The sequence below is a fragment of the Gorilla gorilla genome, chromosome 8, assembly GCF_029281585.2.
Source record: "Gorilla gorilla gorilla isolate KB3781 chromosome 8, NHGRI_mGorGor1-v2.1_pri, whole genome shotgun sequence".
Taxonomy (NCBI): Eukaryota; Metazoa; Chordata; class Mammalia; order Primates; family Hominidae; genus Gorilla; species Gorilla gorilla.
This window is the reverse complement of record NC_073232.2, coordinates 140,283,672-140,310,283: the sequence shown is the minus strand read 5'-3', so window position 1 is coordinate 140,310,283 and position 26,612 is coordinate 140,283,672. Positions and strand designations below refer to the sequence as shown.

Here is a 26,612-nt window from a genome sequence, read left to right as displayed (position 1 = left end):
AGGGTAGCAGGTGACACTGGATATTTACTAGCTCAGGCTCATGGGGAGGATGGGCCAGACCTCACAGGCCCAGGGCAAGGAGAAGTTTGGTTTATTGGCCAGGAAGTTGCTGGACTCTTGAGTGACCACAAGGTCAGATCTATCCTGGAGCATTTTATTGCCCTAAAATCACCCTTGAGTTGCAAAGGTGAGTTGCATTGGGAGGCTCCAGGAGGCGGCCAGAACTCTGAAAAGAGCCCCAACACAGGAGACAGGTGGACCTGGATTCACACCTGGGCTCACAATCTTGTCACTCTGAGCCAGGAGACAGGTGGACCTGGGTTCACACCCAGGCTCACAATCTTGTCACTCTGAGCCAGGAGACAGGTGGTTCACACCCAGGCTCACAATCTTGTCACTCTGAGCCAGGAGACAGGTGGACCTGGGTTCACACCTGGGCTCTCTATCTTGTCACCCTGGGCATGTCACTTGTCTCTTAGAGGTTTTTCCCTTTGATCTTGGGACAGTTTCCGCCCTTAGGATGGGTGAGGACACAGGTGGACTCTCTGGCCCAGGTTCTGCTCTGAGCTGGTGGGAGGGGGACAGTGACATCCACATTCCAGGTGTTTAGGCAACCGCCTGTGAACTGGCACGTGTGAGGCACCCACAGTTGCTGAGCTTGGCTGGGCACCAGCCATGGCACCCTCTTGGGGTGGAGGGGGGAGCCCCTAGGATGCTCACAGCCCAATAGGACAGATAGAGGAAGCATAGAGTGACAGGAGTGTCCTAAAAGGAATTTCTAGTGAAATGGTGTTATAACTTTGCATTTTATGGGCTCAACTTAGCACCTGAATTTGGAAGCATTAGGGATGGGGTCGGGCTACGGGGGCGCTTCCGCGCATGCGCCAAGCTTGAAGCCCGGCTGCTATGCCAGAGGTGACCAGAAGGTGGCACCATCGGGTAAGCCACAGGAACGTCTACCGCGCACCCGCCTGGTGCGCCCAGGCCATGCTCAGAGCCTTCCTCACCCGCGCCTCCTCCGGGGTCCCCCAGTCACCTCAACCAGTATCCTTGCAGGATCACTCTAGAAACGTGGTTTCTGGTACCTGCACTCCCTTAAATAACCACTTCACCTATGCCCAAACATTTGTTATTAAATAGCTTTTCCTTTCCATTCACTCGCCGTGTTACAGTGATTAATTAGGAACTAGCATTCTAAGATTCATCTGAATTCCCAAAAGTCATCCTCACACCCATGTCCCAGCCTGGAATTTTACAATCTGTGGGTCTGTTATCTCTACCCCAGCCAAGAAATTTAACACCCTAATGGACTTTCCTTGCCTAGAATGACAGAGAGAATTACCCATTAAACCGCATGCCATGTTCAGGAAATTGGCTTTCTTCCCACGGAATCGATTCTTCCATACATATTAAAATTAATTATTCTGGAGACTATAACTCAAAGTATGTACAAATGAAGTGTCATGCTTAGGACAGGGGTGGCAATTCAGGAAGACGGGTGGCTCCTGGGACACGAACCTTTTGCCTGCCTTCCACTTAATGGATGGGTTACCAGCTGTTTAACGAACCAGGGTTTAAGGCCGGGCGCGGTGGCTCACGCCTGTAATCCCAGCACTTTGGGAGGCCGAGGCAGGCGGATCACGAAGTCAGGAGATCAAGACCATCCTGGCTAACACGGTGAAACCCCGTCTCTACTAAAAATACAAAAAATTAGCCGGGCGTGTCCGCGGGCACCTGTAGTCCCAGCTACTCAGGAGGCTGAGGCAGGAGAATGGCGTGAACCCGGGAGGCGGAGCTTGTAGTGAGCCAAGATCGCGCCACTGCCCTCACTGCCCTCCAGCCTGGGCGACAGAGCGAGACTCCATCTCAAAAGAAAAGAAAAGGAACAGGGTTTGACGTTTGTGGCTGGGGATCTAAAGTTGAGAGGAGAAGGAAGTAGGAGAGAGAAAAAGGCAGAGAGCACTGGGCTGGGAACTGCATGGTCTCTTCCCTGACATGGTGGTGATGGGATCTGTGCCCCGGCAAAGGGAGGAGTTCTGGTATTTCTCAGGCAAGAAAAAATTTCAATTCCCCGAGCCAAGCTATTCTCTGCTGTCTTTAGCAAAGGCTGGGCATACCTCAACCACCGGGCTTCAGAGTCCCTGGGCTCTGCCATTTTCTGTGTGTGGGCGCTCACGTACATTTGGCAACCTATAAAATGGGAAGTAATCTCTGGTGTGAGAAGAGGGGCTACAAACCACCCCCACCCAGGTATCCAGGCTGGAAGGGCTGGGGACAAGTCGGCCTGGTTTACGGCCAGCAAAGGGCCTGGCACCCAGGGGCTGCCCAGAAGGACTTGAGGGATGAATAAGTGAGTGAGTGAATGAATGAATGGCCCTCATCACTGTAAGATGTTCTATAAATAGGGTGACCATGTGCCCCTGTGAGTTCCAGACCATCTCAGCTCATGGTCATTGCCCATTGTAATTATCAGTCTTGCCTGCTTTCTCTCATAAGGGTCAGGGCTTGGACGGTGACTCATATGTCCCCCTGACTCCTGGCCATGGAGGGTGGTGAAGCCACCACTCAGAAACAAGAGAGAAATTTTGTTGTCTTCATATGAAACGAGACTACAATTATGTGCTACATAAATTTCCTCCATTTCATTGGTGATATTTAAACAATGAAGGAGTTGGGAAAGCCCAAGTTTTAAAACCTAAATGACTGAATTCTTTTCAGCATCTTTCAGGGCTGTCCTTTGCAGCACACGCACTGCAAAGAGCCTGGGCCACAAGTTCAGGATGACCCGAGCTCCAGTCCACCAGCCGTGTAGCTCTGGGCCAGCTCTTTCTGGCTCAGAGTAAAACAGGCACAATAGTGACCTCGCTGCACCTCAGGGGAAGCTCCATAGGGAAGAAGCATGCCCTTGGCACTGGCTGGCACACAGGGGGCCTTTGCAAATGTCAGCTCCATGCCCTGAAGCACAGACCAAGTCTCACAGAAGCTACCGCACCCTTCGGCTCTCCCCGAGTTGTTCACAAACACAAGAAAACATCCCTGATCTCTCAGGAATTAACAGAACATCAAGCTCACCTGACGTTGATGTTTTACCCTTTTCTGGAATGTAAACAAACACTTTAAAATATGTTGGCTCAAAGGCAACCAAACGAGAAGGCAATAAAATCCATTTTATTTCTCTTATTATACACTGAAGTTCCCGAGCAGGAGATGGAAATTTAAAGGGGACCCCAATTTTCAGTCCCAAAAATATGAACCTCCAGAATGTGCAGGCTGCTGGACAGTGAGACCCCTCCTGGATGCTGCAGCTCCCAGCTGCCAGGAGAAAAGGTGCTTCTGTGGCTTGCGGTGACAGCCAGCACCATGTTGGAGGTGACACTGTAGCCAGCCGGGCCTCCAGAACTGAGTTTCCAAGCAACCCCTGACTGACAAGGTGCACTCCTGGTAAGATCTGCAGGAAACAAAGTAACCCAGCCCCAGCCAGACCAGAGACTCCTCTCTCTGTCTCTCTGTCACTTCTGGGACTTAGCACTGGGCACTGAATTCATGCAGGTTTGTTGATTGACTGACTGTCTGCATTCATCAGTGACAGGAGGAGCAGGGGCCCTGGCAGGATGAGGACACAAGCTGGATGCCTGGAGGCTTTGGTGCATTTATTCAGCTGATGTGCTTCTGAGAAAGGGCTGGCAGCTCTGTGCCCCTGCTCCTGCGTCTCCTACTTCTTACATCCTTGAGTCCTGGCCGGAATTAGCACAGTAGATTCTGGGAAGACGTGACTTGCAGGAGTTGAGAAGGACCAAGTGTGTCGGGCTCCTTCCCATACCAAAAGCAAAGGCGGGATGGGGATGCTCCACTAGCCCGGGCTGGCTGTCTCCCAGGAAATACCACCCCCAACTCCAGAGTCCCCTGACCTACTAGAATAAAGGGGATATTGATCAACTGGGTTTAGAAACCTGGGACTGGCTGTTTGACATTATCCCTGGCTACTGAAACTTTTGCTAAGAATCTCTAGGATTTCTCTCCTTGATGGGAGGCTTTTTCAGGTCCAGAGAGAGCTCGGCATCCCACGGACTTTATCTCACCTTCCAGAATCTCCAGGAGGAGGCCAGAGGTGCAGCATGAATGCCCTGAGGCTGCAAAGGCACCTGGAGGGAGGGAGGGAGGGAGGGAGGGAGGGAGGGAATGAGAGAGAGAGGGAGAGAGGGTGAAAGGGAGGGAGGGAGGCGAGGGCGGACGAGCCAGCAGGGCTGCAGAGAGAGATGGTGGATGCACTGTTTCCCTTGGGCAGTTTTCCCAGGGGCATGTACCCTGGGCAGGGGACTCTGCAGACAGGCACACATGGCGTGGAGCCTCCTGTGCCTCCCCAGTGGTGAGAGATGCCTTCTTCCTGGAGGAAGCTGACTACCAACCCCAGTGCAACCCCTGTAAGCAGCAGGGGTGATGAGAAGCTCGGGGTTCCATCCCTAAGTCAGTACTGGGATGTGGGAGGGTTTATCAATGTAGGAACAAGGTGTGTGAGGCAGAAGGTGCCCTCTTATTTCAGAGACAATCATGTACAGAAGCCGAGCAAGTTGCACAGATGAGCAAAAGTCAAGATGCGGATGCTGATCAGGGCATGATGTCTTCATGGCACTTTCTCTGCAGAACACATCTGATCCCACAGCAGCTCTCTGAGACAGTACAAGACTCTCATGGTGCCTGCCTTCCAGCTGTGCACACTGAGGATCAGAGAGGTTAAGTAATCTGCCTAAGGCTGCTCAGCTGGTAAAACGGCAGAGCCTGAATTCAAATCCCAGCAGTGTGAAAGCAACCAGACTTCAGAAACCCACATCTCCAGGGTCATAGCTCACAGGACGTGGGAATTATTCTGAAACATTGTAAGATTTTATCGGGACAAGTATGGGAAGCTCTATTGAAACAGACAAACATCCCCTTTCAGGATAAATGGACACACATTTTGTAAATTCCAGAAATCCATTGGAAATATTTACTTTAACTCCTCCCCCTACCCAAATAATATCCATGGATTATTTTGGCACTAACAGAGGTTAATACTGTGTGGTTTGTGGATTCTAAACATCTTCACTCAGAACTTAATTTTAATTCTGGCCTACCTGGAAAAACCCTTGCGTCATTAAAATAGGTGCTTCATAAATATTTGCTCAAGGAGTGAATGAACTAGCCAAAAGGTTTATGAAAAAAGGTTGGAGTTGAGCAGTATTTTTCCCCAACCCAGGTCTCTATAAACACTCAGCCACATCCCCTCAAATATTTATCAATGTAGAGCCACAGAATTGTATGTCTTTTGAGAGAGAACCCCTTGCTTGGTTACTTAAAAAAAAAGAGAGAGAGAAACCTCAAAATAAATAAATGTCACAATCTTCTAGAAAATCAGGTAATAGGAAAATAGGAAATAGGCAGTGAGAGTTTGAGTTTATTCAATTGTGCTTAGCAATGTTCAGGTCAAATAAGAGTTGACCTGACTAGGAGCTGTGGAGTTGTACTTGAGCTGTATCAAACTCTGGTGTTGCTTTTGAGCAAAGAGTATCATTTTATTTGAAATTCAATGACAATGGGGAGGTTGGAAGGAGGAGAGAGAATACTTTATGGTAGAGCCATGACAGAAATACTTTTCTTCTGGTAAAAAAGAGTCTTTCGTGGGACTTGACACCATCTCTGGGGTGCAGGAAAGGCCCCTTCATTCACCCGGACTATGTTTTCTCTATTCTTTTATCCCCCCAAATGTTTATGGGTCTCCTTGCTGCTGTACCCCAGGTCTGGCAGAGTCAGGCAAACAAAGACAAAAACATGATCCCTGAACTCAGACGTCTTCCAGCTCCACGTGGTGAAGTTTGCAATAAAGATGGAACTCTGTATCAACATAGCGTAAGTATAGTTTGATCTCTCATTTTTAGTTGGAAGCCAAGTAAAACACAATTTAGCAAGCATGAAAGACTATAAACCTCCTGGACTCTATTTAGTTCAGACAGGAAACAGACCTAAATTAAGCAATGATTTTCAAGTCAACGTTAAGTACCTGAGAGGCACCTACAAGTTGATTAGGTGATTAGGCGTACAATTCCTGTGCTCAGGTTGAACCTTGTCTGTGAAAATCTGCTTCCCCACTCTTCTGTGAAATATCCAGGGACCCTGATGGTGCCAACGCCAATTTAGGTCAGAACTTCAGAGTGAAAGTGGATGCACCAGGTTGGTTTTGGGAAACTCAGTGGTGTCAGTCATGCCTCAAGACCTTCAGTGGGAATGGGTCATCAGCCAGCTGCAAACAATGCAATACTGGGGCTTGACAGTGTCCCCCAAATTCATGACCATCTGGAACCTCAGAACGTGACCTTATTTAGAAATAGGGTCATTGCAGATGTAGTTAGTTAAGATGAGGTCATCATGGATTAGGGTGGACCCTAATCCAATGACTGGTGTCTTTATAAGAAGAGGAGGTGGCACACACATGTATACTGAGAGGAAGGCCACATGAAGATGGAGGTGGAAGCTGGAGGGAGGCAACCACAAGCCGGGGAATGCCAGGGACTGCGGGACCCAATGGACTCTGGAGGAGGGAAGGAAGAATCTCTCCCAGAGCCTTGAAAGGGAGCACAGCCCTGCTGACGCCTTGGCTTCAGACTTGCAGCCTCCAGAACTGTGGGACCATACACCTCTATTGTTTTAGCCATTAAATTTCCAGTAATTTTCTACAGCAGCCGCAGGAAACTCAAACAGGCCGAGCTATGAAAAATGTGAAGAAGCTTCTCAAGTGCTGCTTCTAGTTCTGTGTCTGTCCATCTTCCCCTTCACTAGCCATGGATCCTTCCAGATCCTTCTAGACCCTGCTTTCCCCTCATCTCTCACATCTATTTCTCACCAAGTCCTGCCACAGTCCTCTCTCAGCCAACCTTCACACCTTTCCCTTCTTTCTCTTCAGCCCTGAAGCTCAAGGCCTTCCTCACCTCGCTGGGCAGCTGAGAGGATTAAGGGAGGAAGAATGGGGAATGGTGCCTAGGACGACTCCTGGAGCACACTGAGGAGTCAGTAATGGCCGCCCAGCTGCTGGCTTATGGCCGGCCTGCCCAGCGTCCTCCCTCTGCCCCACATCCCATCACCAGACTGAGGGTCCTTGGGCACCCCCCATCTGTCACCTGCTCAGGGACGCCCAGAGGTGTCCAGCAGCAGTTCTCACACTCTGCTATTCTCTTAGCACCTTCACAAGCCTTATCATATCACTCACCCATTTTTTCAGACATCAAATACATTATGTTAAAACTCTTTGTCATTAGTATAAATAGGAGGCCGAGTATCACCAGTGAAGATGGGGAAGACAGACTATGAATTTCCTGGCTGGCCCTGTGTAAGGCTCTTGGGTTAGAGCCTGTTCTCTCTTTGTGAAAAAGGTAGATGAGCAAGGATTAAATGGGTGTTAAGGCCACACCAGCACCAAGCTGAGACTTTCTCTCTGGGTATACGGAAGGGTGGAAGAGAACGAAGAGAGGAAGGAGTCTCTCCCTTTATGATGCAATGTTTTTCATCACTATGCTCAGTCTCTGTCTAGAATCATCTCAGGACTTTTGTGCATCAGAAGACAGCGTCAGCAAAGTGAAAAGATGACCTACAGAATGTGAAAACATATTTTCAAATGATTTATCTTGTAAGGACGTAGTAGCCAGAATACATAAAGTACTCTTACAACTCAACAACAAAAAGACAAATAACCCAAAAAAACAGGCCAAGGACTTGAATAGATGCTTCTCCAAAGAAGTCATTCAAACAGCCAGAAAGTGCATGAAAAGATGCCCACCATCACTATTCATTAAAGAAATGCAAACCCAAACCATAATCACACTCCACTTCACACCTCTTAGCATGGCTATAATTTAGAAAAAAATAAAAGGAAGCCCAGTGTTGGCACAGATGTAGAAGAATTAGAACTCCCAGACATTGCTGGTAAGAATTCAAATGGTGCAGCCACCATGGAAAGATTTAATGGTTCCTCAAAATTTAACCATAGAATGATGTTTAAATTCCAGTCCTAGGTATATATCCAAAAGAACTGAAAATGTGTTCAAAGAAAAACTCATCCATGACTATTGTAATAGCACATAATTCATCATAGCCAAAAGTCAGAAAATAACCTAAGTTCATCCACTGATGAATGAGTAAACAAAACATAGTAACTCAACGGGATATGATTCAGCCTAAAAAGGAATGAAATATTGATACATGCTACCGAACAGGTGAACCTCAAAACAAATGCTACATGAAAGAAACCAGACACAAAAGGTCCCATACTGGATGGTTACGGAAAATATCCAGAATATGTAAATCAATACAGATGGACAGCTGATTGGCGGTTGCCAGCATGGGAGAAGAGGGAAATGGAGATTGATTGCTTAGTGGGTTCAGGTTTCATTTTGGATGATGAAAATATGTTTTATCTAAGTAGAGGTGATGGCTGCCCAACACTGAGAATGTACAAAATGGTGAATTTTATGTTATGTGAATTTTACCTCAATAAACATAAATCACCCCAGGACCAACATGTACTGCGCTTTGGGATGAAGGGCACCCTCCTCAGCCTGGCATCCAAGATCCCCATGGAGAATGACTCTTGAAAGATGATCATAAGGGTAGTATCATCGTTATTAACACATAACATTTGTTGCACGCAGCACATTTTGCCCTTTCTAAGTGCTTCACATCATTGACCCATTTAATCCCCCCAAAAATAAGATGTTAGGACCATTATCACCTTCATTTTACAGAGAAGGAAACTGAGGCACCCACTCATGTGTAAATTGTCCTACAGCTAAGTAGATGACATGGCTTCCTCTCTGTGGTCCTGGCAGACGCACTGGGGTGGGAATGGGTGGGGTGTTGCCAATGGGGTGATATAAATGGGAGCATCCAAATGGGCATCCATGAGGCCCCTGCAAAGGCTTCCAATTGCTAAACTTTGTTCCTTTCTGTATTAATCATTTCTCTTGATTAAACACTAGTCCTACAGTCTGCAGGCCCCATTGTGCTAAATTACATGGTGAGCATGTATTGCAAATCACACTCATTATTAGAAGTTGCACGGCGACATTTATACTAATTAAGTTGGGGCGCATTTCTTTAGTTCTAATTTTAAAACACTGGCAGAACTCCAGAGCCTGATGTCCGCGCGTGAACTGCCACAAACGCATGGCGCAAAATGTCCTCTGAATTTTCTAGCTATTCAGGATTATTTCATACTTAAAAACCGCTCACGGATATTATTATGCTACTTTCTTTTTTCTCTTTTTCCTTTTTGTTAAACAGTATCACCAGGATGAATGTAACAGAGTATAGTTTCAAAGTAAGAGTTATACATCATGATTCTAAAAGAATCAACAGTGCTAATATTTTTAATGTATTGGAAAACATTTTTTAACATCTCTTTTCCCAAAGTACAGCTAACTTAAATTTTTTTTTCCCAGTGAAATAAAAAATGACAACCACCCAGTGTGATTAGGAGAACACAGAGAAGGAAACAGCCGCAACAGCAGCAGCTACACTCTATGGGGCCCACTCATGTGCAGGCGTGTGCTGAGTGGTTTATAAGAATCATCTCAGCTATGTCTCTCATCACCAATGAGGAGGATACTACCTTACAGCAGTCAAGTCACCTCCCGAGGTCAGGAAGGAAGTGACAAGCCAGGATTTGAACCCAGTGTCTGAGCCACAGCCCACTCTGCTCTTCAGGACTGTAAATGGTCTATCTGTGCATGCATATCTGCAGAGGCACAAAACCCAACATCCATAAGACATATGACTCCCAGGCCGGGCACAGTGGCTCATGCCTGTAATCCCAGCATCTTGGGAAGCCAAGGCAGGGGGATCACTTGAGCCAGGAGTTCAAGACTCGCCTGGGTGACAAAGTGAGACCCCATCTTTACAAAAAATTAAAATAATTAGTCCGGTATGGTGGTGCATGCCTGTGGTCCCAGCTACGTGAGAGGCTGAGGTGGGAAGATTGCTTAAGCCCAGGAGGTCAAGAGCCGTGATCGCACCACTGCACTCCAGACGGGGTAACATAACAAGACCCTGTCTCAAAAAAAAAAAAAAAAAAAAAAAAAAAAAAGATATGTGACTCCCAAACACTGCAAAGCCAATTGACATTGCATCATTCATCAGATCATTTTCAGCCATTCAGACATGGCTGCCTGAGCCTGCGCCATGTGCCACGCAGGGCTCCAGCAGCCAGGAGCAGGCCCTGGCCCTTCCTGTATCCATCCTTCTGGTATCACTGACTTTTCCTGCCTATCTATGCACTGCTGCATCTTCCTTCCTTGGCACCTGTTCTGATTGGTAGGGCCCCTGGAATTAGATAGAGGGTGCTCCCCACTACTGACTTCCTCCTGAACAGCAGTGTCTTCCCTGCCCCCTCCCTAGGCAGCTCCCCTGCAAATGACCACCTTCATACAAACTCCCCGGAAATAATTTTGTCCTTGCCCACTTCCTCCTGATGGCCTTGTTCCCCCTCGATGCCCTCAGCACCCTGAGGTCACAGCAGAAATAAACAGGCAGGAGCAGTCCAGGGTCAGCTGAATACACACATACTCATGCTGACAGCTTCGCTCTTCCCTCCACAGACACATAGGCTCTGTCTGTCCGCGGGGCGATGGCTGAGACCGTGGCTGCCCCGGAGGTCCCCACGACTGGGGCTCACAGTCCTGCCTCGGCACGGCCTGGATCTGTGCTCCCGAGGCAGTGGCTGTGCTCTACCAAGTACGAGCAGAGCCAGCGACAGAACAGCCCTCCAGCCTGCAGAGATCAGGTGAGAGGGAACACTGCCATCTCCCCTGCTGCTGCCAAACGGTCGTGGGGTTTACTGATGAGGGACGGGAGAGAGGAGAAACCAGGTGAGCCCACAGCCTTCTCAACCCATAGGGCCCCGGTGATGTTTCCAGTGCCCCTTACTCCAGATGACAGCGTGCCCTCTTATGTTTGCCCAGCTAACATGTGGCTGGTTTCCACAGCATCCTGGTTTCCACAGCTCCTAATACTGAGAAACTTCCCATACGTTATCTCCCAGAACATGTCATCATCCCATGGGAGACCCCTAGGTCAGAAAAGGGAGGGCATAATCCTTAATTTGCCTCTATGAGGAGTTTCCTCCAGGAACAGGGGAACTGAGCACCTGCCAGCCCCTGCCTGTGCACTGTATTGGGGGTCGGCCTGGGGTTTTGAAGTAGGAGGCACTCTTGGGGACGAGGGCAGGCCACTGAACCACACAGCAGCACTGAACAGCCCCGAAGAAGCAATACCGGGAGTGGAAGGATTTAAATTTCCATTACAATGGGGGTCTGACAAAATGTCCACAATCCCCCAGTGCGTGACTGGGATAAAATACTATGCAAGGAAAGTTCCGGCACCCTAGCTGTGCCCACACTTTACTCACTATCAGCCTTTCTCCAGCACACTGACACCAAGTGCTCAGTGTGAAAGCAGATCCAAAGCTGAAGACTTCCTGAGAACTTCCCACTTCTATAAATGCATTCCTTCCCTGGTTTCCATGTGATGTCACACACATAGTACACACACACACATGCACACACACACACTCAGATCTCTCTGCACACAGAGTAACTGGGATGGAACATAAGTTGATTAGAAGGTAATGGAAGCCCTTTCACATTACAGGTAAAACATGATTAGTTGTTTTAGCCTAGCTTCTCTAATATGAAATAGCCAAATATTCTCTCTTAGTGTGAACAAAATACAGCAAATGTTGAGAGTGAACTGTAGCCACTCATGATGGTACATGCAGAGTTCAGATTTATAAAGACTCTCCTACTATCCATGACTCTGAATGGAGAGAGCACGGCCCTGGAGTGGTAGCTTCCTGTCCATGGGCACGGTCACCTACTGAGACATGAGGTGTCTGAACACTGCTGAGCCCTTCTGGGCAGTTGCCCAAGTGAGTGAGGCTTGGTGGAATTCTTACAGTGCCAGGGACGACTCTTCCTCTGAGTGCAGTGCAAGAGCTTGTAGGGCCTCCTTCACTTTGTAGGAAAGAAACCAAGGTTCGGGGATAAACTGATTTAAACGAAGTACCACATAGAATGAAATCTAATATTTATTCTCAGCAGGAAGTCTGTTCTCATCATAAGTATCAAAACCAATTCATAGGTGAGCTATAATATATCTGAGCTTACCCACATGGGAGCATTAGCAATTTAAAAACAATTTGAGCATTTATCAAATATACAGTCTCTGAGAACTTGGGCTATTCATTCAATAGGATATGGTCTTAAACTATAAGCAGTATGCTTCTAAAAAAAGAGAGAGAGAGAAAAGAAATGCAGCTAGAGAAAATCTCCCCTCCAATTTTGTGTTGTGACATTTCAAATCATTGGTTAGTCAGCTTCCATATAAAATATTTCCCAAAATGTCTCTAACATTTTCATGTTAGTTGAAGGGTGCAGGTCCAAAATTCTAAGGGTGTTCTGTTTGCTTAAAGAAAATTTAGCTCTTTTATTTTACGTGAAAGAGGGATTACTTATACGTTAAGTATCAATTTAATGAAGTAGAAGACATAAAACAGGCAGAAAATCATTTGAACCAAACTGTTACCCCACCAACTAATGGATGTTACATTTTAGAAACCGGGAGAGAGGCTCAAGCAGAGTTGACAAGGAATAGAACTGCTGTGACATTCCTAAATTATCAACCAGTAACAGCATTTAATACTAAGTTAAAGACTCATGGAAAATGCATTTTTTCCTCACAATCTAAACCAGCAACAGAAGGAACATTCTGGGGATCCCTTTCCGCGTCTGCGCTGTGCATCCATGGATACTTACAGAGCACCGCGTTCTCAGTAGCCCCTAAGTGATCAATTCGTTCAGACCCATGTCCACAGCACTGGAGTCTCCTGGGCTGATAATTTGAACATTTCCAAGCAGGCTACTGATGCGAAAGGCAATACATTATTTACTGAGTATTCCCTTTGTAATTTTCCTTCTGAGGCTCGCGGCTGCCGGCACTCACACTATGTCACCAGAAACCAGAGCAAAGATCCAGCAGAGAGAAATTTACAGGAGAGACCGCTCATCTCGAGTTGAAATAAATGCTTAAAAATAAATGTATAATTCACAGCAGCAGAGTGAATTTGTTTTAAGTTCATAATCAGTCAGTAAGAAAGGCGGCATATAATCCAGTGTAGCTACTGAGAACAGTGCAACCTGCGTGCTCGATGGTGCAGTCAGCGGTCCCAGCTGGGTAAGCAGAATGCTTCTGTGCACTGAGCTCAGAGAGGAACAGAAGGCGAGAGCACCCTGCTCCCAGGACGAGTTGGATTCACAGCCCACAGGGAGGAAGAAAGGACAACGAGCAATGTCGATCATGATTCCCCCCGTGGTTCACATTTAGTTTTAAAATAAAAGTCATTGCTGATGATACACTTTCCGAGGATCCTTGCAAAGGAAAACTAAATTGAATTACAACATGAAGTGAAGAAAACACAAAAGGGCTCTCGAGCACATGTATGGTTAGTGCCTTTCTGCAAACACAGCCTAGGGCTTCTTTTTAATTGTAGTAACAACATTTAACATGAGATTTACCTTTTAACAAAAAAGTGTACAACACAGTCTCGGTGACTTTAGGCATGATGTGGCACAGCAGAGCTCTCGGACTTGTCCATTTCTTGTAACTGAAACTTTAAACCCGTTGAACACCAAATTCCCATTTCCCCCTCTCTCAGCATAAAGAACAATGCTATTTCAGGCACGATGCTGCTTTGAAGAAATACCTTCTCATATCAAAGATCTCTTTGCCCCCTTCTACAGCACTTCCTAAAACAAAAAGGGAAATGGACCCTCAAGTTCTACTCTGTTCTGTTATCTGAAAAACTGAGGCTCCTGCAGCTGCCCAGCCTCACCAAGTTCTCCTTCTCTGTGACAAAGGGGAATATTTTTTCACATAGCTTCTTTTTCTTCCACATTCTATGGGTTGACCAGTGTCCCTGGGGATATGGCGACTTCATAAAGAAGTGCCCTTCCCAGTGGCGCGGTCGTTAGTGCAGGTCTTACAAAGGTGCACCAGTAGCTCCAACACAATTTTGAGTCTTTCAGAAGGAACAGGGATGTAAACACACCAATGCAGCACGTCATGTCGGGAGGATGGTTTGCTGCCACGTCTTTTCCTTTAAAAGACGATTACACTTCCTATGTGCAGCGCCAGGCACTCACTTTCATTCATCCCAAGAATTTGATGCGAAGTACTGTTTACAGAGCACTTTCTATGTGCCAAGGACTGTGCTAGACACTTATATACTCCATTTCATTCAATTCACTATTATTTCTGCCTCCCATAAAGAAAAAATCCAGACAGAAATGGAAAGCCTTTAAAAGATGGAGGCACAGATTGACAGCATTCCCAGAGATGTGTTCTGCGTGGCAAAGACAGTGACCAGGCTTTCACAGCGACTGGAATAGCAGCCTGGGTGGCATGCCCTTGCTACTTCAGCCTCAGCTTCCCCAGTCGCTGCTTTGCTCTCTTTGGTGACTTCGATGATGACGTTAAGTTGTCTGCAAATCCATTTATTTTCTCAAAACTCCCCTTCTCGTTCATTTTCTGTTGATAAGGAATTTCTGAAACAATCACTGAAAACCATCTCTACTGCAGACAGCCAGCACTACTGACTGCAACAGGATTTGAGATCTCTTTTATTCCCAAAGGGGGCCATTATTTCCACTGGTTGTCATGGTGATGGTGCAGTATTGCTGCTGTGTGTTCGACTGCTTCCCATTGCAGTCACACCACACACTTAAATCAAATCCTGTGTTTCACATGGTACTGGCTATATAAAACTTAGTGAATCGAACTCTTAGCTTCATCTCACAGTGATGACGAATGGGGACAGATGGAAGTGTCCGTGTCTGCCGGTGTAAATGTGACGGAAGCAGCGGGACTTCAAAACAGAAAGATCATCTTAAAATACATTAATTTACTCTCCTTCACTAAGCAATTTAAGGACAGAATTCGTATTATTATCAATAACTTGAGAAATGGTTTTGAAAAAGCAGAAGTAATATGCCTAGAAATGAGAAACTATGTTTTTTGTTGTTAGTTCACATTCATTTGAACTTTTGCCATATTCATTTTTGAATATGCTTTGTTCTCCTATTTGTATATCTCCTTTCTTGTCTCTTATTTGTAACTAGTACACATAGCCACAAATACATGTACATGTACTTATATTAATTCCTAAGGTCTCCGATTTGTGAACTCTGGCTTTAAAATATACATGAATGTTAGGATTCTGCTTTTCAGTCTTCAGTGCCCTGGCTTCCTGAAGGATGTACTATTCAAGTGCTGAACTGAATTTGAACTCCACGACACTGGTCCTCTGAGGCTGCAGCCCCTGAGTCCAGGTTGGGGGAGGATGTTGATGCCTCACAGCCAGCAGCAGCAGAGGGACTTGGGAGATTACCTTGAACATGGGGTCCCCTTTGGAGCATGTGGACGCCATAACTTTTCCTTGTGGGCAAACTCAGAGTTTACCTGGGTGTTCACGGCCAGTTAGTGGTCAGCTGTCTTTAGCTTTCATTACAAATGCTCCTAAGAGCTGAGTTTGATTCCCAGGAAGAGCATTGATCAAAAGGGGAGAAATAATCTGGATTGTACTTCAGAGGCTGCTGTTTGAAAAAGACAGGTGATTTATGGGAGCCAAACTTCAAGGAAATGTTAAATCTAAGTTCGGCCCAAATTCATTAAGTTAACCTGATTTTGACTGTTGCAACTGTGTTCTTTTTTTTCTATTTGCTTTTTGCGTTGCATGTTTTAATTTCTTCTTTTTCTTTCTTTCTTTGTTTTGCCATGACACTGTAAGATTGGCCTGGTTTGAGGCTGAGAAGGTTTGTTGTTTCTGAATTAAAAAGAAAACTCTTTCCACGTAGGAAAGAATGTTGTGGGGCCTCCAAAACTCAGGCTGCCACAATGAACAGACATGCTTCTTACACACCCACTTCAAAAATAAATGAGAGTTGCAACATTCACAGGAACTCCCAACAGCCGGGACATGATGGCCCTGCGTCTGTGAACTCAGAGCCTGCGTGTGCCTGGATCCAGCCATTGGTGCACCTCTCAGCCTCCTCCTTCATTGGAAAGAAGAGTTTTCATGAGCTCAGCTGCTGACATGAAACAAGGCTGGAGGCTGCAGCTGAATGCCGGGAGGCATACTAGCTGGATGGGAAGGGGCTGGCATGGGTTCCAGTGAGGTGCCACAGTCATAAAAACGGGGGAAGCTGCAGGGGCATACATTCTGAAGGGGAGTCTCAGGTTGGAGGTTTTATTGTAAGGAATGAGCAATTTGAATCAACTTTAACAGGGCATGTACACAGTATGATTCTGGAAAAATGGCACCACTGCCTTCTTTCTCACCCTGTTTGGTGGTGTGCAACATGCAACCACTCACGTCCCAAACCCTTTCTTAGGTGTTTATTTCTATGGTGGAAAGTGATTTTGACGGGCCAGCTTTCAAGATCTTCCTTGTAATCTACTATTGCCTGAATGGGCGTCTTTAGCCCTTTAAACTGCCTTTGGTGAAACATAGGTAAAGTTACGTGTTGCCAAGCAACAGAAGCTTCTGACATTGCATGTCCTTCTTAGAGAAGCTCTCTCCCTTCCAAATAATTAGACATCGGTCACTACTCCACGTCCACACTGGAAATAACACAGGAGACTCAACATCATCCTGAAATGAAAAGTGAATCACACTGATTCCTGGCAACAAGATGTCCATGAAATGAATTTTCCCTTAGAAACCAGGCTCTTTAAGACCAAGGCTGGCATCTAAGACAGCAGCATGTAGGCTAGATGGCTTGCTGAACCCTCAAAGAAAGCCCCCCTCCATTTCACGCTAATGCACACTTTACAAATAGAGGTCAAATCCATTTAGTTCAAGGTGGTCTCGAATACTTTGCGTGTGTGTGTGTGTGTGCGCTCGTGTAGAGTTGGTATAAACATGGACAGAATGCTAAATGAGGCACCTAAGAATGATGAGTTTGTGGCCTGACAATTTTCCTCTGACACTCAGCAAATTCATCATAACTGCAAGCAATGCTTGCTTTAGCCACCTTGATATCCCATCCAGAAGAATTAATCAAATGTTGCAGCATCGTTGGAAAACAGGTTTTCATATCGGTGTTTAAACAACCTATTTCATGATGGTGCTGATGAAATCGCAGAAAGGCTTGGATGCTATCCAATTCTAAACCCCACCGTCAGGTGCTGGACAGTCAGCTAAGCCCCAGCTGGGTAATTTTGCGGTGCTATTCTGGATCCACAGATCCAGATCCCACTCCTCCTCCTAGCTTGCCTTGGCTTCTGGATACGTTTAGTAAGAAGCAAAGCACATAACCATCTCCAGGGACGCGGATGGAAGAAAACCAAGAAGACCAGGTAGCATGGGCCACTTGACACTTGAGCCACCTCCCACTATGAGGAACCAGGTGGGTTGGTTTATCTCACAAGTGGACACGGTGCCTTTCATAATTCCCTCATCCTCAGAACTCACTGGGAGATACACTTTGGGTTCTCCTCTCTGAGAACAAAGACGTGTGGATCTGTGAAGGCTGAGTTTGAATGCCGGGTCCTCCTGGCTCTCAGGAGTGGTGGGGGTTGAGCCTCTCTTGCCAGCTGCTGCCCCTCTGCCCTGATGGAATAGGCACCACCATGGGACTGGGCTGAGGTCAGATTTACTTTTTTTGGTGGGCGACACCTACAGGTTTATTGACTGGGAAGGCCTCACCTTAGAACGCATCTCCAGTGACTGGTTCAAAACCAAATCCCTTTTCAAGACACAGAAGTTCAATGCTAGTAGGTGGCTTGGATTGGTGGGTACATCCCTTAGCTCTTAGGAATCCTAGGGATGGGGGGCTGGGGAGAGAACTGTTATCAGAAACCCAAAGTGAACTGAAATGTGCAGTCTTGGCCCAGTTTGGGGCCAGTGCAGACCTGGAATGAGGCTCTCCCCTGCGTTCCAGCGGGGAGTCAGGAGGACCAACAGCCCCTGCAACATCGGGCTGCATGGCCACAAAATAAAACAAAACAAATGTGGCCACATCAGTGAAAGAAATCACTGAAGCCAGTCTGGTGTTCGACAGAGAAAAATCACTGAAAATTGACTGAGACACTTGGAGGTGTTAGTTGACTTCATGTATTTATTTATATCCAGCTCGCTCCTAAAACGATACAAAGTCACGTAAAGACTATTCATTCATGCACCTAAAATTCACTGGGTGCCTCTCTCATGCCAGCACTTGTGCAAGGGGACAGAGGGATGGGATCCCTATCCTATGGGGCCTGCATTCTTGCGGGTGAGAGAATGGGTAAATACCACAGTTCCAAATACTGGTAAGTGCTTTAATGACAATATAAAGTAAAACGGGGGTACAGAAAGTAACTTGGGGCTGGAAGTCGGATAGGTAGCATCAGATAGAGCGGGCAGGGAAGGCCTTTCCAGAAACTAATGATGGAATCAGAGAAGAGAGCTCTGGCTGTGCTCCCCCGGAAAAGAAAGTCCTTTGCCAGTCACCATGGGCAGGACGCTGCAGGGCTCTGACCCTCACTTCTCGTACTCAGGGTGGGCTTCGGGAACGCGAGAGCAGAGCAGTGCTCAGGCCCTCACTCAGAAGAGAGCCCTTCATGTTTGGGGTTTAATGCTCTGTAACTGCTACCTTCATCTGTCATAAGAATTTTATCTCTGAACTTGTGTTTTGTGAGGGAACTCTGGTGGGGCAATGGGACATGTGCCGGGGTATGGCCCCTCAACTGACACCTGGTCCACCTTCTGCTCCACCCCGCTGGGTTCTTGACTGTCCACTTCCTGCCCCGACCAGCAACTGAGACTCCCCCAACTCCTCAACAGGGAGGATGGGGCTGGATGGATGCCCTCTACCTGCCCAGTTGAAGGCAGTGAGAGTATCCTAGTGCCTGGGGGAATGTGACATTAAATAGAAGGTCACACACACACACACACACACACACACACACACACACACACCACTGTGAAAGGTCCAGAGAGAGAACACGAAGAAAGGAAAAAGCTTTTTTTCCTGCCTTTTGAACGAGTGACCCCAGGTTTTAAGTAGCCAGCCCTGTTTGTGCTAAGTGCTGCCCCAGGCTCTGTGAAGAATGCAAAGATACAACTGTCTTCCCCCTACTCCCCCTTCTTCCACGCCTGTTCGTCCACTCATTCACATATCCATCAGCAACGCAGGTTCCTGAGACCCGATGCATGCTGGGTGAACCCTGGGGATCCCAGGACAATGGGCTCCCTCGCCCCCTCCAGGAGCTGAGACCCTGGCCCCCCATCCCCGTCTGTGACAGTCAGGCATGGCTTCCACATCAACTGTTTTCTGTCCCTCTGCGGTGGCCCCACGACGCATTAGCTTCAAGTTATGTGTCACACATCATATAAATTATGGATAAAGTAGAAAATGGGAGTTAGAGACAACATGCACTCTCTGATAGCGCGAACTATCAGGCCATTCTCTGAACTTGACTTTTCATTTCTCAAGATTAGTAGTTCATTTCCTTTTAACCACGTCTTCAAAGAAAACCCTTTCCTGGGGATTTAAGAAACTTAGAAGAGGAGCCCCTGGGTTGCTGTGACACCCCTGATGTAGTTCTCTGTCTTTCATAGACCTGAATACGCAATTTCAGTGAGTCTATTTCCTCAACCCTCTGCTCATTTTCAATCAGGACCCTAGATTCTGTGACCGGGGCAACTTCAAACTTTTTCAGATATCCCAGGCACACTGTGATATACACAGCAGACACATTAAAAAAATGCACTACAGCCTCACTGAAATAAAACAATTCTTATTTATTTTTTAGCTTTATGATGAATTTCAGAAAGGGGCTACATGTTCTGGAGAAAAATGAAGACTCCCACTTACGCGGTTATTACAAATGCCTGGACACACACTTGGCTTTCTGACCACATATTTGAGTTTCTGAAGAGGTATTTGGATTTGTTGCATGATACTTAGTTTTCTGAATGGGGACTTGGATTCTAACCAGGTATTTGGGCTCCTGATGCTGTATTTGGATTTTAGACCTGGTACCTAGGTTTCTAGAGCAGGTGTCTGGCTTTCTGATGCAGGTGCATCAGCAAAAGGAGCGGCTCCAGGCCTGCGGTCTGGCCCTGAGGGTAACTCGGGTGTTTCCTGAGTGCCCCTAGGCCCAGGAGCATTGGCGAGCAGCTGCCCTGTACAGGGGGCCTCTTCTCCAGGGAAGCTCGGCTTCAGGAAGCCCTGAGCTGAGGCCCAAGATGCTGGGCTAAGAGCAAATCATTCCCAAAGAAAGAGACCCCCAGCTGCCACCCCTTGTATTTTCAGTGTGCTATGAATTTCGTGCGAGAACTTTTCAGTTTCTTCTGAGGGCCCAACCTGGATGGCGAGAACCCTAGAGCCTTGCAGAGGTGGCTCCACTGGGAGACGGATGTCCTTAGAAGAGGGGTGACCTGCTGACCCCCACGTGGTTGCTTAGCACAGACATTCAGTACCTGAGCCTCACAGGCCCCACCTCTGCTCCTTTTCTGGTCATGTTGTTTTCCCCATGACTAACTCCCGAGTGCTCCACCTGCCCCGCCAGCCTCCCTTTCTCACCCCTCTGATTTGCACCCCTCCTGCCACCTCCTTGCTAGCTGTGTTTCCCATCCTCTAGGTTCTTGGGTTCTACTGGGTAAAATCTGATCCTGGGGGCCCCGAGGTGCTGGGCACAGGGATGAGCTTCAGCTGCTCACCCGGTGGGCTCACTGATCAGTGCTCAGGACAGGCAGGAGGGACTCACTGTAAAGATAGGGCGGCCTGTGCTTCAGAGTCATCCTGAGGGAGTGGTGTTGAGGGGCCCAGGAGAGGGAACAGTTTGGTAAGGGGTGGGGCCCAAGACAGGAGCTAAATAGCTCTGGTGGCCACAAGTACCTCCGGTGCTATTTTAATAAAGATTATGGATCAGAAAGGATTGCCAGATCCCTGCTGGACGGACAGAGGCCAGTTGGAGTCATCAGAGTGGACAGGGGTGAGACCCTGCGAACACTGTAGGGAAACACCCGATATTACCAGGCTTCCCATTAGGAAACCTCCCACGCGACTTCCCAAATGGATTGGATTTGTATTACCCTCAGAAAACGTTTCAAAAAATTGCACAACTTTGGAAAATATTTTTATAGAAAGAAAATGTTTTTGAACGCTGAATGAGACAGGCTCCTTTTCTAGAGAGCATTCCATTCATGATGGCGTCATGCTTGCCGTGTCTTAAGAGCCTAGGTCAGGTTAAACGCCCTCTCTTAAGTGATATTAACATGTCTCCTTGTCTCAAACACTGAGAACCACATTACTCAGCTGGTATCAGAAAGAATTTTTTAAAGGAAAATGACTTAATTCTCAGCTCAGCAGGCGGAAAACATACAGCCGTGGGTAGTGAATCACTCATTAAAAATTAAGTCAGTCCACCCACAACGGGAAACAGCATAACAGAATGTCGGTGTTGGCTTCAGATTGGAAGGAAGCCAAAAACAGGTTTTGAAAATAGCGATGCCTTTGAATTCGATCTTGCTCAAATAGTCTACTTTTGGGATTTCTAACTTCATCCTGGTGACATCCACTTTCCAGTGTGTCTTCTGTTGAGAACTCCCTAAGAGGGGAACAGAGTGATATCGAGGGTTTCCATGGTTTCTGACGAGATGAAGTGGTTCACCTTCCCAGTGAATCACTTCTTCTAGCAACATAAACCATCACGCGGCCCCCGGAACCATTTGCCAGAACGGCCCTCAGAACAGTGGGAAAAATACCTTTGTTTTATTAACTAACATTTCTGTTTGAGTTTTAAAATCAAAGCCCACGGATTCTCAGCTTTTCCTTCCTGAATAGAAGCAACATTATAAAAAGGAAATGACCATATTTCAAATAAAAATTTTCCATTAATAAAATGCTTTTTTAAAAAATGTTCTTGCTTCTTTTGGAGAGCAGTGAGAGAGCAAAAACAAATGAGCGAGGCAGGAGGAGGAAGCCCCCAGGCCAGTGCTGCTTTCTCATAGGAAGATGACAAAACATTCACCCCAAAACATGCAGACACATCCTGCAAGACAAGGGGATGAGTGCGGCTGGTCCCAGTCATGGCCGACACCTGCAGTAGTTACTTTCTGGGGATTTCTGTTGCTAACTCCAAATCCAGACCAGCACCACCCTAGAGCATAGAACTCTAGGTCTTGAAGATGTCTTTAAACAATTCTCACCCAGCCCTCTATGTTTTAGACCAAGAAGGTGTGACTCAGAGTGATGAAGTGACAAGTCTAAGTCACTCCGCTTTCTTTTCTTTCTTTCTTTCTTTCTTTCTTTCTTTTTTTTTTTTTTTTTGAGGTGGAGTCGTGCTCTGTCACCCAGGCTGGAGTGCAATGGTGCAGTCTCGGCTCACTGCAACCTCCGCCTCCTGGGTTCAAGCGATTCTCCTGCCTCTGCCTCCTGAGTAGCTGAGATTACAGGCACGTGCCACCATGCCTGGCTAATTTTTGTATTTTTAGTGGAGATGAGGTTTCACCGTACTGGCCAGGCTGCTCTCGAACTCCTGACCTCAAGTGATCCAACCACCTCAGCCTCCTAAACTGCTGGGATTACAGGGGCCATTCAATTTTCCAGAACTAAAATCTTTCTAATCAATCATTTTTCTAGGCTCCTGGGCAAAACACACATTTATACTTAGTAGAGAAAGGACTCAAACATTGGCTCTCTAAGCAATATTTCCTGAAATTAGAACTAGAATCAACCACTTCATTTTTCAATATCTTGCACAATTATAAGCTTGCAAGAGATACCTGATAAACCCGATAAACCCTCAGTGAGCGAATGAACAAATTACTGGCTGGAAGGAAACGTGCCAAGTGTGTGAAAAGAGATTAGAAAGCTGGATTTGGTCAGCAGATAACATGCAGAAATAATTGGGAACTCTGGCCAAGATCAACTCAAGTGATCATAAAACTGTTCCAAAATATAATTATCAACCAGCAAACCGTTTGCAGAATCCACAGGATATGTTCTTATTTGTTAATGTTCTCTGTCACTTGCATAACTGTCAAATAATATTTTTCATAACGGAAAAGTTTTTCTTTTGGCAGGTCTGAACTTCACCTTTGGTGGTGGTAATCAGAGCTGACTGTTTTTTCAGTTGGAGAGGAGCACCGTTTCAGTCCGAGAGAGCACCGCCGGGGACTGGCACTTCCTTTCCACTGTCCTACAACTCACTTATCCAGACTGCCTGGGTCTCTGTTTTCCCCTCTTTAAGGGAGAGGTGACAAGGCACGCCTGGACGGCTGCCTCTGCGTGTTTAGGGGGCCCACTTGAGATCATGAATTTGAGCATGCTTTGTAAATAAGTGCTCCATATGTATGTGTCTTATCAGAAATGCAATTTTTGTTTAAGCATAAGGCATGTAAGTTATCTGGAAAAACAGGAAATAGAGCAAATCCTGTTTTTCTAAATAATAATTTCACAAACATGAGATTTAAAAAAATTCATTTCTCAGCAGCAACATGCTAACATGATAGCTTTAAATATATAATATGTATATGTAAAATATAATATATATAGCTTTAAGAAGCTATCTATATGTATATGTTATAGCACTTGAACATGAAATCTGCACCATTTCTGATAGCAGATGAATCTTGGTAGAGTTGTTTGAAATCAGTTAAATACTATCAACATATTTTTTAAAAGTTGTTAGAACTGAAACAGCCCTCATCATAAAATAAACACGAATCCAGTTTTCGTTTTTTTGCTTATGCTCATTTCTATTCAAAACAAGGAGAAAAGCTACCCAGAAAATCTGTTACATGACATGTTTTTGTTCAGTAGTTCCACAGAGATCCTTCCTTTCTTACCATTTTAAATAATTTTTACCAAACTCGGCAACATAATAAGCAGTTTTAAAAAATGTTATTGTAGATTCGAGAGTATGTGTGCAGGTTTGTTACATGGGTACATTGCACAATGCTGGGCTTTGAGCTTCTATTGAACCTATCACCCCAATAGTGAACATAGTACCCAATAGAGAGTCTTTCAACCCTTGCTCTCCTCCCTCCCTCTTCCCTTTTGGAGTTCCCCGCATCTGTTGTTTCCATCTTTATGTTCATGTGTATGAGCAGCTTTAAAAAGTCACCGCAGGCCAGGTAGGGTAGCTCATGCCTGTAATCCCAGCACTTTGGGAGACGAAGGTGGGCGGATCACCTGAGATCAGGAGTTCGAGACCAGCCTGGCCAATATGGCAAAACCCATCTCTACTAAAAACACAAAAATTAGCTGGGCGTGGTGACAGGTGCCTGTAATCCCAGCTACTCAGGAGGTGGAGGCAGGAGAATCGCTTGAACCCAGGAGGCAAAGTTTGCAAAGAGCCAAGATTGTGCCAATGAACTCCAGCCTGAGTGATAGAGCAAGATTCAGTCTCAAAAAAAAAAAAAGAAAAAAAGTCACTGCAAATGGTCATTTTTGAGCAGAATGTGATCTCCTTTCCTGTTGCTCAATCCACAGGGGGCCACCCCCAGGGGATGGTGCTGCAGTTGAGGGTGAGTTCCTATATCAGGTAGGACTGGTCCACTCACGGCCCTTGCATTTGGCACCAGACCTCATCCTGATGCACCGCCAGGTCTGAGAAATCTCTCTGTAACTCATACACCCAAAAGCATTTATACATTTCTTGTCTTCTTTCTCCCAATATGAATGATGCCACCCCTTAGGCAGTTGGCACTCATCTGCAGCCGACAATATCGCAACATGAACTGCACAGGCAGGAAACCCTTACACACAGAGTGCCGGCCCTGGCCTCAGGAGCCTGAAGACAAGCTCCTTGAAGACCTGCTCATTGGCCTACAGTCCAGGTCCCTCACACTTGCTCTGTGTGTCACTTAATTAAAATGCCACTTCACAAATCTAGTTGTTAAGAAAAATGAAGAGGGCAGTTTTGATTACAAAGATAGAAAATGTCTAATTTACAATGGGTGGGATTTTCCCATGTCATCGAGCTGGCCTATGTCCCCAGCAATTGTTAGGGACTGTTTTTCTAAAAAGGTGAACCTCACCTTGGACTCTTGGCTGTCTGACAACCCACCAGGCCCAAACAGACAATGCCTCCGTGCCATCCCCAGTGCACTATCGACTGAGGCGTGGTGGACTGGAAATGGTTTCCTGAAGCGTAGATCCCAGATTTCCTGCACAGAGCTGGATAAAGGTAACTAAGAGGCTTGCCAAATTTTCATTTAACGACGCCTTCCTGGTAATATTCTTTAGCCTGATTTTTAGGTACTTTAGAAATTATATTAGAAGCAACCACGACATAAAACCAAAGAGACAAGAAAGGCCCCTCTGAGCTCCCCGTTACCTCTTGTCTTCCTGGGAAGACGCTGGGAAACCATCCTGGCCTTGGAGAATCCATGTTTCCCTGACAGCTGAGAAAGGATTTCTAGAAGAATTCCAACTCTGAACTGGGTCTGCTGTGAACACGGTGACGAGACATGAGTTTATATAGGAAATCTGTGTTCCTATTTCCTCTTAGGGGAAACTGTGACTGATTAACGCCCATGCCTTTGCTCTGTGACAAAGGATTACCTACTAGGCTCTTTTAGGAGGCACTTCTTGAAAGAATGCGGAAACTTTCCGGGGGGAGGGAGGACTGGAAATGGAAATAAATGAAGGATTAATCTGTTTGTCATGTCAGATCCAAAGGCATTCTTCCAACTTACTGTCAACTTCTAATTCAGTCACCAGGAGAATAATTTGTCACTGTGGCTTGGATAGAAACCCGTGGAATCCATTGGTGCTCATAAAAACCCCAAGTATATGAAGAAGAAGGGAAATAGGAATCACATGTCTTAGAAAGTTTTAATTTTGTATGTGCTCTGCCCACCAGGCTTCTCACTTCTTTCTGGGATTCTGAAGGCCGGCCCGGGGCATATAGCTCCTGCCCTGCTGGAAACGTCACGCCAGCGGATGCAGCCAGAAACAAGCTTGGGGTGGTCCCCCTGCCTGTCAGAACCCTGAACTTTATTTTAAAACGAACAGATTTTTTTTTTCCTGTCATGGTAGCCATTCAAATCAACATCAAGAAACACAAATGAGTCAGAAGAGAAAAAATCACACTTCTTAAAAGTGACAGAGGAGGAAACAGAGATTACTAAAGAAGAACAAGCGAGTGAAGGGAAGCCTAAGTACATTTTAAAATTGAAACTCACAGTTGCTGAATATTCACATGTTAATTTTGTTTTCTTTTATTCCTTGGGTATTTCCATGAACCAAAGTGAAATAGTCAAGTTACAGAATCATTTAATTTTACTTACTAGTGGATACCCTCAGGTATAACAATATAAGACCTCAAAGAGTCTGGAGAAAATATTTAAACCTTAACGATACGTCTTTTATAAATTCTTAATTCTGAAATTCCATTGCATCAAATACTATGCGAGAGACCCACAGAGTTGCAAGCATTCTCCAGTTGAAGGAACTTTGGTCATATTGGATCACTGATACGAACTACAGTGTTATTTTCACAAATCTATTGTTAAAGACAAACAAAAAGGAAAGGAAAAC

The 26,612-nt window shown here is 46.1% G+C and overlaps 1 protein-coding gene across 4 annotated transcripts in view; it reads right to left on the bottom strand.

The window, feature by feature from the left end:
* Positions 1–26,612, bottom strand: part of PTPRE (protein tyrosine phosphatase receptor type E) — a 179,687-nt gene that overhangs the window by 73,214 nt on the left and 79,861 nt on the right. The window contains exon 1 of one of the 4 annotated variants that reach the window (XM_063710581.1): positions 12,834–13,980. The exons of the other annotated variants lie outside the window; for them this stretch is intronic. The gene's annotated coding sequence lies outside the window, so the exon portion shown is untranslated. Of the gene's footprint in view, positions 1–12,833; positions 13,981–26,612 lie in introns of those variants that run through there. 4 annotated transcript variants of the gene reach the window in all.